General features: G+C 49.3%; 1 pseudogene; it reads left to right on the top strand.

Annotated features, from left to right (window-relative positions):
• Positions 1-7,272: 7,272 nt before the first annotated feature.
• Positions 7,273-8,289, top strand: LOC100355003 (Y-box-binding protein 1 pseudogene; annotated as a pseudogene).
• The last annotated feature ends 1,299 nt before the right edge of the window (positions 8,290-9,588 follow it).

The raw sequence follows: 9,588 nt of genomic DNA, 5'->3' as shown, positions 1-9,588 counted from the left end.
AGAAGCGATGATTGCACAATACTGTGGATGTGCTCAATCCCATCGAATTCCACACTTTTTATGTCATGTGTATTCTGATACAAAAAAAAAAAAAAAAAGGTCGTCTGTCTTTTCTGATTGATTTGTATTCTAGGTATGATTTTTTTTTTTACTTTATTTATCTATTGAAAGGCAGAAGGACAGATAGGAGAGAAAGAAACCTTTCATCCACTAGTTCACTTCCCAAATGCTTGTTACAGCTGGTGCTAAGCCAGGCTGAAGCCAGAGCCAGGAATTCCATCCGGATTTCCCAGATGGGAGGCAGAACCCAAGTACTAGGGCCATCATCTGCTGCCTCCGGAGTATATAAGCAGGAAACTAAATAGGAAATAGTCAGGACTCAAACCAGCATTCCAATATGGGATGTGTACATCTCAAGAGGTGGTTTAGCCACACCACAACATCTGCTCCTGGACACATTTTTTTTTTTTGCCAAATATATTTAATATGAAATCTTCTTTCTCTCTGCATCCTGCTTTTTCTCTTAACATTGCCTTCTGATGAATGGAAGTCTATAATTTTACTTACACTCCACTCATCTATCTTTTCTTTATAGTTACTCTTTTTGCTTTTTGTTTAAGAAATCTTTGCCTACCCCAAGGTCATGAAATATTCTCCCACTTTTCTCCTAGATTCATGATGTGTGTCAAATTTAAGACTATTATCTACAATTAATGTTTGTGTATGTTGCGAGCTATAAATCAATCGCTGTTCAGCAATTTAATTCACCCAGACCATTTGTTGAAGAGATGGCCCCTCCCCCATGGCAGGGTCGGCTCACCCTTGTTACCAATCTGTGACCATCTAGGTGAGGATGTTTCGGGACTCTGTGTCCTGTTCCCTGGATCTATTTGTTTGCCTTGCACCAGAATCACACTGTCTTATTTGCTGCCACTTGTTAGATGTGCCTCAGTGTCTGCGAGTGTCAGGTCCTCCAGCTTTGTTGTTTGATGCTCTCTTGGTTATTCTACAATTCCATTTAATATTAGAATCACCTAGCTAATCTACACACACACACACACATATACCAAAAACAAAAACAAAAACCACTGCTAGAACTTTTATTGTGTTCCATTGAATATATAAATTCCATTAAATCTATAATTTGGGGAGAACTGACAGAGTTGAGAGGCAAGAGGCCACCCACAGTCTTTCTTCTGGGGAAGCAGAGAATGCTCCCATCCCATCAGGCTCAGCTACCCTCCAAGATATCCCTCTCCACTTTGCTGTCATCTGCGAAGTTCCACTAAAGTGACCTTCTCCCCAGATACCTGTCTCTTCACCGGAATTCCTACAGCAAGCTCTCCACATCTTTCTGACGTATCACAACACAGTTCTACACTGTGTTAAAGTGCTTCGGCTTCCTAGTTGTCTGTGAACTCCCAGAGGACAGGGCAGCAACATCGGATTCATATGGGATGTGTACACCTCAAGAGGTGGTTTAGCCACACCACAACATCTGCTCCTGGACACATTTTTTTTTTTTTTGCCAAATATATTTAATATGAAATCTTCTTTCTCTCTGCATCCTGCTTTTTCTCTTAACATTGCCTTCTGATGAAGGAAATCTCGGAAAGTAGATGAGGGAAGTAGCATAATGAAACAGGAAAGGTGTAGACCAGCACCAGCCAACAGAACTGCTATGATGGTGGAAATGCTCCCTTCCACGTCCCCATACTCTGACCACTGGCCAGTAGGTTGGGTGTGCCCCCAGAGACTCAGGCGCTGGAGGGCTGGTCCCCAGGCTGGTGGTGTTGAGTGGGTAGAACCTTAAAGAGGTGGGACCTAGTGGAAAGTGGTTAAATCCCTGGGGGTGCTGCCGTCCAGAGGGATTGGTGCAGTTCTTGTGGGACTCCAGTTAGTGTCCAAGAGAGTGAGCAGGCCTGGGCCCTGAATCTCTCTGGCTTCCTGTCCCACCATCTGACTGCTCTCACACACATTCCCACCGTTGTCATGCCATCTGCCGTAAGGCCCTCACCAGAGTGGCTGACACCATGTTCTTGAACCTCCAGAACTGTGAACTGAATATGTCTTTTTTTTTTTTCTTTACAAAGCACCAGCCTGAGTTTTTTTTTTTTTTTTTTTCGTAGCCACAGAAAATGGATTAATCCTCCAGGTGTGGCTGTTGACTGCTTGAAACATGGCCAGTATGGCCGAGGAACGGAACTTTTAGTGTTACGTAATTATTATTAGGCAAATTGAAATATCCATATGTAACTTGTGGACACTACACTGAAGAGCACAAAGGTAGATTCTGGAAGAAGGTAACTGACTCCCTGCTCAAGCCTTGTCCACTCTACTGCTCAGAGTTATTCAAATTCATTGTGCCCTCCTATCCCTGTCACTCTAGCCTACATAACTGCCACAAACTAGTCCAGGTTGTCCTCCTGCCACCAGACTGACCTTCTGGATAAAAACATCTGACCCTGTCATTTCCCTACTGAAAAAAACTTCAGTACCCACCACTGGCTATAGCTGATTCTCAAAGCAGGAATGGAAGACATAATCTTGGGGTCCGGCCGGCGCCGCGGCTCACTAGGCTAATCTTCTGCCTACCGGCGCTGGCACACCGGGTTCTAGTCCCGGTCAGGATGCCAGATTCTGTCCCGGTTGCCCCTCTTCCAGGCCAGCTCTCTGCTGTGGCCAGGGAGTACAGTGGAGGATGGCCCAAGTGCTTGGGCCCTGCACCCCATGGGAGACCAGGAGAAGCACCTGGCTCCTGCCATCGGATCAGCACGGTGCGCCGGCCGCAGCGCGCCAGCCACAGCAGCCGTTGGAGGGTGAACCAACGGCAAAGGAAGACCTTTCTCTGTGTGTCTCTCTCTCACTGTCCACTCTGCCTGTCCAAAAAAAAAAAAAAAAAAAAAAAAAAATCTTGGGGCCCCCTTGAGTTCTTTGTGATAATTTTCGCTTCTCTTTTAAAATTTCAACCCTTCAGAATGTAGAGAGAACAGTATATATTCACTTAGCATGCAAATTATTCACCTTTTGCTGTATCTTTCTGTGTCACTTTTGTTGACTCAATTAAATATAAGTTAAAAAGTCTGAAGACTTTCTATCCCTAAGCCCTCCAAAATACAATACATCTCCCAAGAACATTTTTTCTTTCTTTTCTTTTTTTTTCTTTTTTTGACAGGCAGAGTGGACAGTGAGAGAGAGAGAGAGAAAGGTCTTCCTTTGCCGTTGGTTCACCCTCCAATGGTCGCCGCGGCCAGCACACTGCGCTGATCCAAAGCCAGGAGCCAGGTGCTTCTCCTGGTCTCCCATGCGGGTGCAGGGCCCAAGCACTTGGGCCATCCTCCACTGCACTCCCGGGCCACAGCAGAGAGCTGGCCTGGAAGAGGAGCAACCGGGACAGAATCCGGCACCCCGACCAGGACTAGAACCCGGTGTGCCAGCGCCGCAGGCGGAGGATTAGCCTAGTGAGCCGCGGCGCTGGCTGGCTCTTCTTTCTTTCTTTCTCTCTCTCTCTCTTTCTTTCTTTCTTTCTTTTTTTAAGATTTACTCATTTATTTGAAAGTCAGATTGATCTTCCATCTGCTGGTTCACTCCCTAAATGGCTGCAATGGCCAGAGATGGGCCAGGCCGAAGCCAGGAGCCAGGAGCTTCTTCTAGGATGCCCACATGGGCACAGGGGACAAATACTTGAGCCATCTTCCATCTAATGGCTTTCCTAGACCATTAGCAAGGAGCTGGATCAGAAGTGGAGCAGCTGGGACACAGATTGGCAACTATATGGGAAGCTGGCATTGCAGGTAGTGATTTTACCAGCTACACCTGCCCCAGGAACATTTTTCTTTTCCTTTTTTTTTTAAAGACTTATTAAGAAAAAAAGATTTGTTTATTTATTTGAAAGGCAGTGTTACACAGAGAGAGAGGGAGTGAGGTCTTCCATCTGCTAGTTCACTCCCCAAGTGGCCATAAGGGTCGGAGCTGGGCTGATCTGAAGCCAGAAGCCAGGAGATTCTTCCAGGTCTCCCACATGGGTTCAGGGGCCCAAGCGCTTGGGCCATCTTTCACTGCTTTCCCAGGCCATTATCAGAGAGCTGCATCAGAAGTGGAGCAGCCAGGACTCTAACTGGTGCCTATATGGGATGCTGGCACTGCAGGCGGCAGCTTTACTTGTTATGCCACGGTGCATTTTCTTCTACAACCATCATATCATTATGATTATGATCATTTTAGTTTTGTTTAATAATACAAATATTATAACTATATTTCAGATCATCCTCAAGTTCAGTGCCTGTATCAGACAGGACAGGCTAGAGGGTGCTAGAGGAACAAACAGCCCCCAAACTTCAGCATTTCGTAACTGAATTCACTGCTGCCTCCTATTGCATATCCATCACACATCAGCTCACACTCTGTTCCATTTCAGCCCCTTACAAAATCCAGGACGACACCAATATTGCTGTTTCACCATGACGCAGGGAAACTGAGCTAAAATGTCTCAGCCCAGGAATCACACACTGTGGCCCAGCTCACAACTCACTCACTGGGAAATACTTCCAGGAGCCCAGAGTCAGAGAGGCAGAGATTTAGGAACATGGTTAAAGAGCACCACAATACCAAGGCTTTGGTTGGTGTTTGTAACCATCACAGAGGTGAGCCAGCACCCACTTTCATTGTCACAGGCCTAACAATATAAGGGTTGGATTTAATGCTTAGAATTAGTGCTCACGTCAAGTGAAGGCTGATGACATCCTAACATGATGCAAAGTACTTCCCATCCCCCTCTCCTCCCTCTCCTCCTAGTAACTGCTACGACTCAGCGCTGTGCCAAGCATTTTATAGGAATTATCTCACTTCAGTCTCAGTCTCCGTCTCCCTAGGAGACATTTATCATCACCATACCATTCTACTCTCAGGAAATTATGGCTCAGAGAGGCAAAGTCATTTGCCTAAGGCACTGTTAGTAAGTGGTGGAACCCTGGATCTTTCTCACACAGCTTGACGCCAGAGCTCATACTACCAAAGCTAGGTGCTGTAGATATTATTATTAATTATTTATTTATTTAGATTTATTTGTTTACTTGAAAGAGTTACAGAGAGGGAGAGGCAGAGAGAACGGTCTTCCATCCAGTGGTTCACTCCCCAAGTGGCCACAACAGCTAGGACTGGGCCAGGCTGAAGCCACAGGGGTCAGGACCTTCCTCCAGGTTTCCTATTTGGGTGGCAGGGGCCCTGCGCCCTTGGGCCATCTTCCACTGCCCTTCCCAGACCATTAGCAGGGAGCTGGATTGGGAGTAGAGCAGCCAGGATTTGAACCGGTGCTGCAGGCCGCGACTTTCCCTGCTACGCCACAGCGCTGATCCCGTGGATATTCAAATACGGAAATGTTGGGAAATTGTCAACCTGACCCACTGCTCCATAAGCAGGCCAAGCTCAGTCAGGATCCACCTCCTTGGGTTGAGTAATTTAGTTTCAGCAAAACAACATCACCTGTCACATTACATGATTGACAACTAGACGGGGAGGGGGGGCCGTCTGGTGCTATGGTGAAGACACTGTTCGGGTCGCCTGTCCCATTTCAAAGTGCCTGGGTCCAAGACCCTGCTTCCCGCCGAAGCGCACCCTCGGAGGCGGTGGTGACGGCTCGGGGACTTGGGTCCCTGCCAGTCGTGGGTGGGTGTGGGGGGACACCTGGATTGAGTCCCAGACGCCACCCTCAGCCTGGCGCAGGCTCAGCGGGTGTGGGTATTTGGGGAGCGAACCAGTGGATGGGTGCGCGCTCTCTCTCCCCTTTTCAAATAAATAAATCAATATTACTGATAATTCTATTTCTTTTACTAGCCGCCTAAAATAACACTTACTCCCTCACAGTTCCGTCAGAAACCTGGAGGCAGCACAGCGGGACCGACCCGGCTGTGGGTGGCTCAGGAGGCGACGTCACTTCCGGGCCCGCCCCCTTGGAGGTTGACGGACGGGCGGCGGACGGGCGGCGGACGGGCGGCGGACGGGCGGCGGACGGGCGGCGGACGGGCGGCGGACGGGCGGCGGACGGGCGGCGGACGGGCGGCGGACGGGCGGCGGACGGGCGGCTGAGCAGCCTCACAGCATGGCGGCCGCCTCCGTCTCTCCGCGGCTCCTGCCTCTCTCTGAGACCCCGGGCCCGGCTCTCCTTTGCATTATTCCCCAGTATCCCCCACTGACCTGGGAGAGGCGTCGCCCGAAGGCGCGTCGGGGCGCCAGGATTCCCGCGCGCTGACCCCACTGGGGGGCCTGGCGGGGCTCTCCTCCCGCCGCAAGGCGCTTTCGAGATTTCTTTCGTGCAGTGGTGAAGAGAGAGGGTGCCAGGCTGCTCCCGAGGAAAGCCAGAAGAGAAGAGAGGGGCGCTGCTTCAGGGAGAGGCAGGGAGGGAGCCTCTGAGACTCGGTACCCAAGCACCAAGGTGCGACTTAGTCCAACCCCGGCTCTCCCGGAAACGACGCACCTGAAGCTTATTTTTTTTTTAAGATTTATTTATTTATTTATTTGAAATTCAGAGTTTGAGAGAGAGAAAGTCTTCCATCCACTGGTTCACTCCCCAGTTGACCACAGTGGCCGGAGCTGCGCAGATCCAAAGCCAGGAGCCTGGAGCCTGGAGCCTCTTTCCGGTCTCCCACGTGGGTGCAGGGCCCAAGCACTTGGGCCATCTTCCACTGCTTTCCCAGGCCACAGCAGAGAGCTGGATTGGAAGTGGAGCAGCCAGGACCTGAACCTGCGCCCATATGGGATGCTGGTGCTGCAGGCAGTGGCTTTACCTGCTATTAGTCAGCTATTAATAGGCAGCTATTCCACAGCGCTGGCCTGTAGTTCTTTATAAATTTGGTTTTGTACTTTTATCAGAAATGTCTATGTAGGAGCCCGGCCTGTGGCATAAGGGGTAAAGCCACTGCCTGTGATGCCAGCATCCCATGTGGGAGCAGGCTTGAGTCCTGGCTGATCCACTTCTGATCCAGCTTCCTGCTAGTGCGCCTGGGAAAGCAGCAGCAGATGACCCAAGTGCTTGGGCTCCTGCACCATGTGGGAGACCTGGATAAAGCTCCTGGCTTGGGCCTGGCTCAGCTCTGGCCTTTGTGGCCATTTGGGGAGTGAACCAGAGGATGGAGGAGCTCTCTCTCTCTCTCTCTCTCTTCCTCTGTAACTCTTTCTGTTGTGTGGATTCGTTCTGAGAGGAGGAGTGTGGTGGGGGCAAGAGGCGCAGAGTCGAGTTCAATTGGTAGCGGGAGCGGAGAGTGACCCCACAGAGCCATGAGCAGCCCCGCTGCTGCCGCCGCCGGCCTAGTTACCATCACACCCCGTGAGGAGCCGCAGCTGCCACAGCCGATCCCAGTCACCATCACCGCAACCATGACCCAGCAGCCACCTGCCACCCCCACCCTCAGCGCCCCCGAAACCAAGCCCGGCACCACAGGGAGCCGTGGCCCGGGCGGCCTCACATTGGTGGCGCCCCGCCGGCGGGGTCAAGAAGGTCATCGCAACGAAGGTTTTGGGAACAGTAAAATGGTTCAATGTAAGGAACGGATATGGTTTCATCAACAGGAATGACACCAAGGAAGACCTATTTGTACACCAGACCGCCATAAAGAAGAATAACCCCAGGAAGTCCCTTCGCAGTGCAGGAGATGGAGAGACTGTGGAGTCTGATGTTGTTGAAGGAGAAAAGGATGTGGAGGCAGCAAATGTTATGGGTCCTGGCGGAGTTCCAGTGCAAGGCAGTAAATATGCAGCAGACGTAACCATTGTAGACGCTTCCCACGTCATAGGGGTCCTCCACACAATTAGCAGCAGAATTACTGAATAGTGGGAGTGGGGAAAAGAATGAGGGATCGGAGAGTGCACCCAAAGGCCAGGCCCAACAACGCCGGCCCTACTGCAGGTGAAGGTTCCCGCCTTACTACATGCGGAGACCCTATGGGCGTCGACCACAGTATTCCAACCCTCCTGTGCAGGGAGAAGTGATGGAAGGTGCTGACAGCCAGGGTGCAGGAGAACAAGGCTGACCAGTGAGACAGAATATGTATCGGGGTTATAGACCACGATTCCGCAGAGGTCCTCCTCGCCAAAGACAGCCTGGAGAGGACGGCAATGAAGAAGATAAGGAAAACCAAGGAGATGAGACCCAGGGCCAGCAGCCACCTCAGCGTCAGTACCGCCGCAACTTCAACGCCCAGATAACCCTAAACCACAAGACAGCAAAGAGACAAAAGCAGCCGATCACCAGCTGAGAATTCCTCCACTGAGGCTGAGCAGGGCGGGGCTGAGTAAATGCCTGCTTAACATCTCTACCACCATCCGGTTTAGTCATCCAACAAGAAGAAATGAATATGAAATTCCAGCAAAAAAAAAGAACAAAAGATTGGAGCTGAAGACCTTAAGTGCTTGCTTTTTGCCCGTTGACCAGATTACTAGAACTGTCTGTATTATCTATGCAGCATGGGGTTATTATTTTATCTAAAGATGGCTCTTTTGGTAACGACAAACGTGTTTTTTTAAAAAAGCCTGGTTTTTCTCAATACTCCTTTAAAGGTTTTTAAATTGTTTCATATCTGGTCGAGATTTTAAGAACTTCATTTTTAATTTGTAATAAAAGTTTACAACTTGATTTTTTCAAAAAAGTCAGCAAACTGCAAGCACCTGCTAATAAAGTTCTTAAAAAAAAAAAAAAAAGAGGCGCGGAGTCACCACACAGACTCTGGGAGTTGAGTGAAACCAGAGCAGAGGAGAGCAGCCCGCAGACTCGTTTATTTCAGTTGGTACAGCACCTTAAATAGCCAAGGCAACCAATCTGGTCAAGGGGCGGTCTATGCCCTAACCAATCACAGCCTGTTGCCAGTCAGGTTCCATTGTCAGCAGCCATCTTGGCATGGCCTTCTCATTCCACCACATTTTCCAAATAAATCTTTTTTTAAAAAGAGTTTATATGTAATATTTCTATATTATAATAACAATACTTTCAGAGAATGCTAGGGGATGTGGGAGAGGGTCAGGAGTTTTTCCTTTTACACATTATTCAGGAGGAGGAATAAAAGCGTCCAGAACAGATTCCAAGTTCCCTAGAAGTGCTCACTCACAGAGCTGCGAGACAAACGTGAGAAAGTCTGTGGTGAGGTACGCAGGGAGCAGTAGCACAGGGAGTAGATCCAGGGCTTCAGCTTCCCAGTCTCAACACATTCTTTCAGTACTTGCACTCCAAAGTTGGGCTGACTTTCAGATCCGAGGCTAGGATGGCTAAAATTGTCCCAGTGGGTGACTGCAGGGCTGTCATGGTATGTTCAAAGCCACTATTAATTCCACTCTAGCAAGTTCATGTTCACTGAAGAAAAAGTGGTCCCAAAGACCTGTTATTCCTCAGAGGTGTGCACCTGTTGCCATCATGACTCATTATGCAAGTTCCTAAACCTTGTTAAACTGCTATTTCTATTTTAGTGAAAAGGAGCTAATAGAAGCCAGTGTTGTGCTGCAGTGGGTTAAGCCACTGCTTGGAATGCCAGCATCCCATATTGGATTGCTTGGGTTCGAGTCTCACCTCCACTTCCAATCTGGCTTTCTGCTAATACATACTCC

The sequence above is a fragment of the Oryctolagus cuniculus genome, chromosome 21, assembly GCF_051225735.1.
Source record: "Oryctolagus cuniculus isolate XC-2025 breed Fujian yellow rabbit chromosome 21, ASM5122573v1, whole genome shotgun sequence".
NCBI classification, from domain to species: Eukaryota; Metazoa; Chordata; class Mammalia; order Lagomorpha; family Leporidae; genus Oryctolagus; species Oryctolagus cuniculus.
Note: the sequence above shows the minus strand (reverse complement) of the source record. Positions and strands in the feature narration are given on the sequence as shown.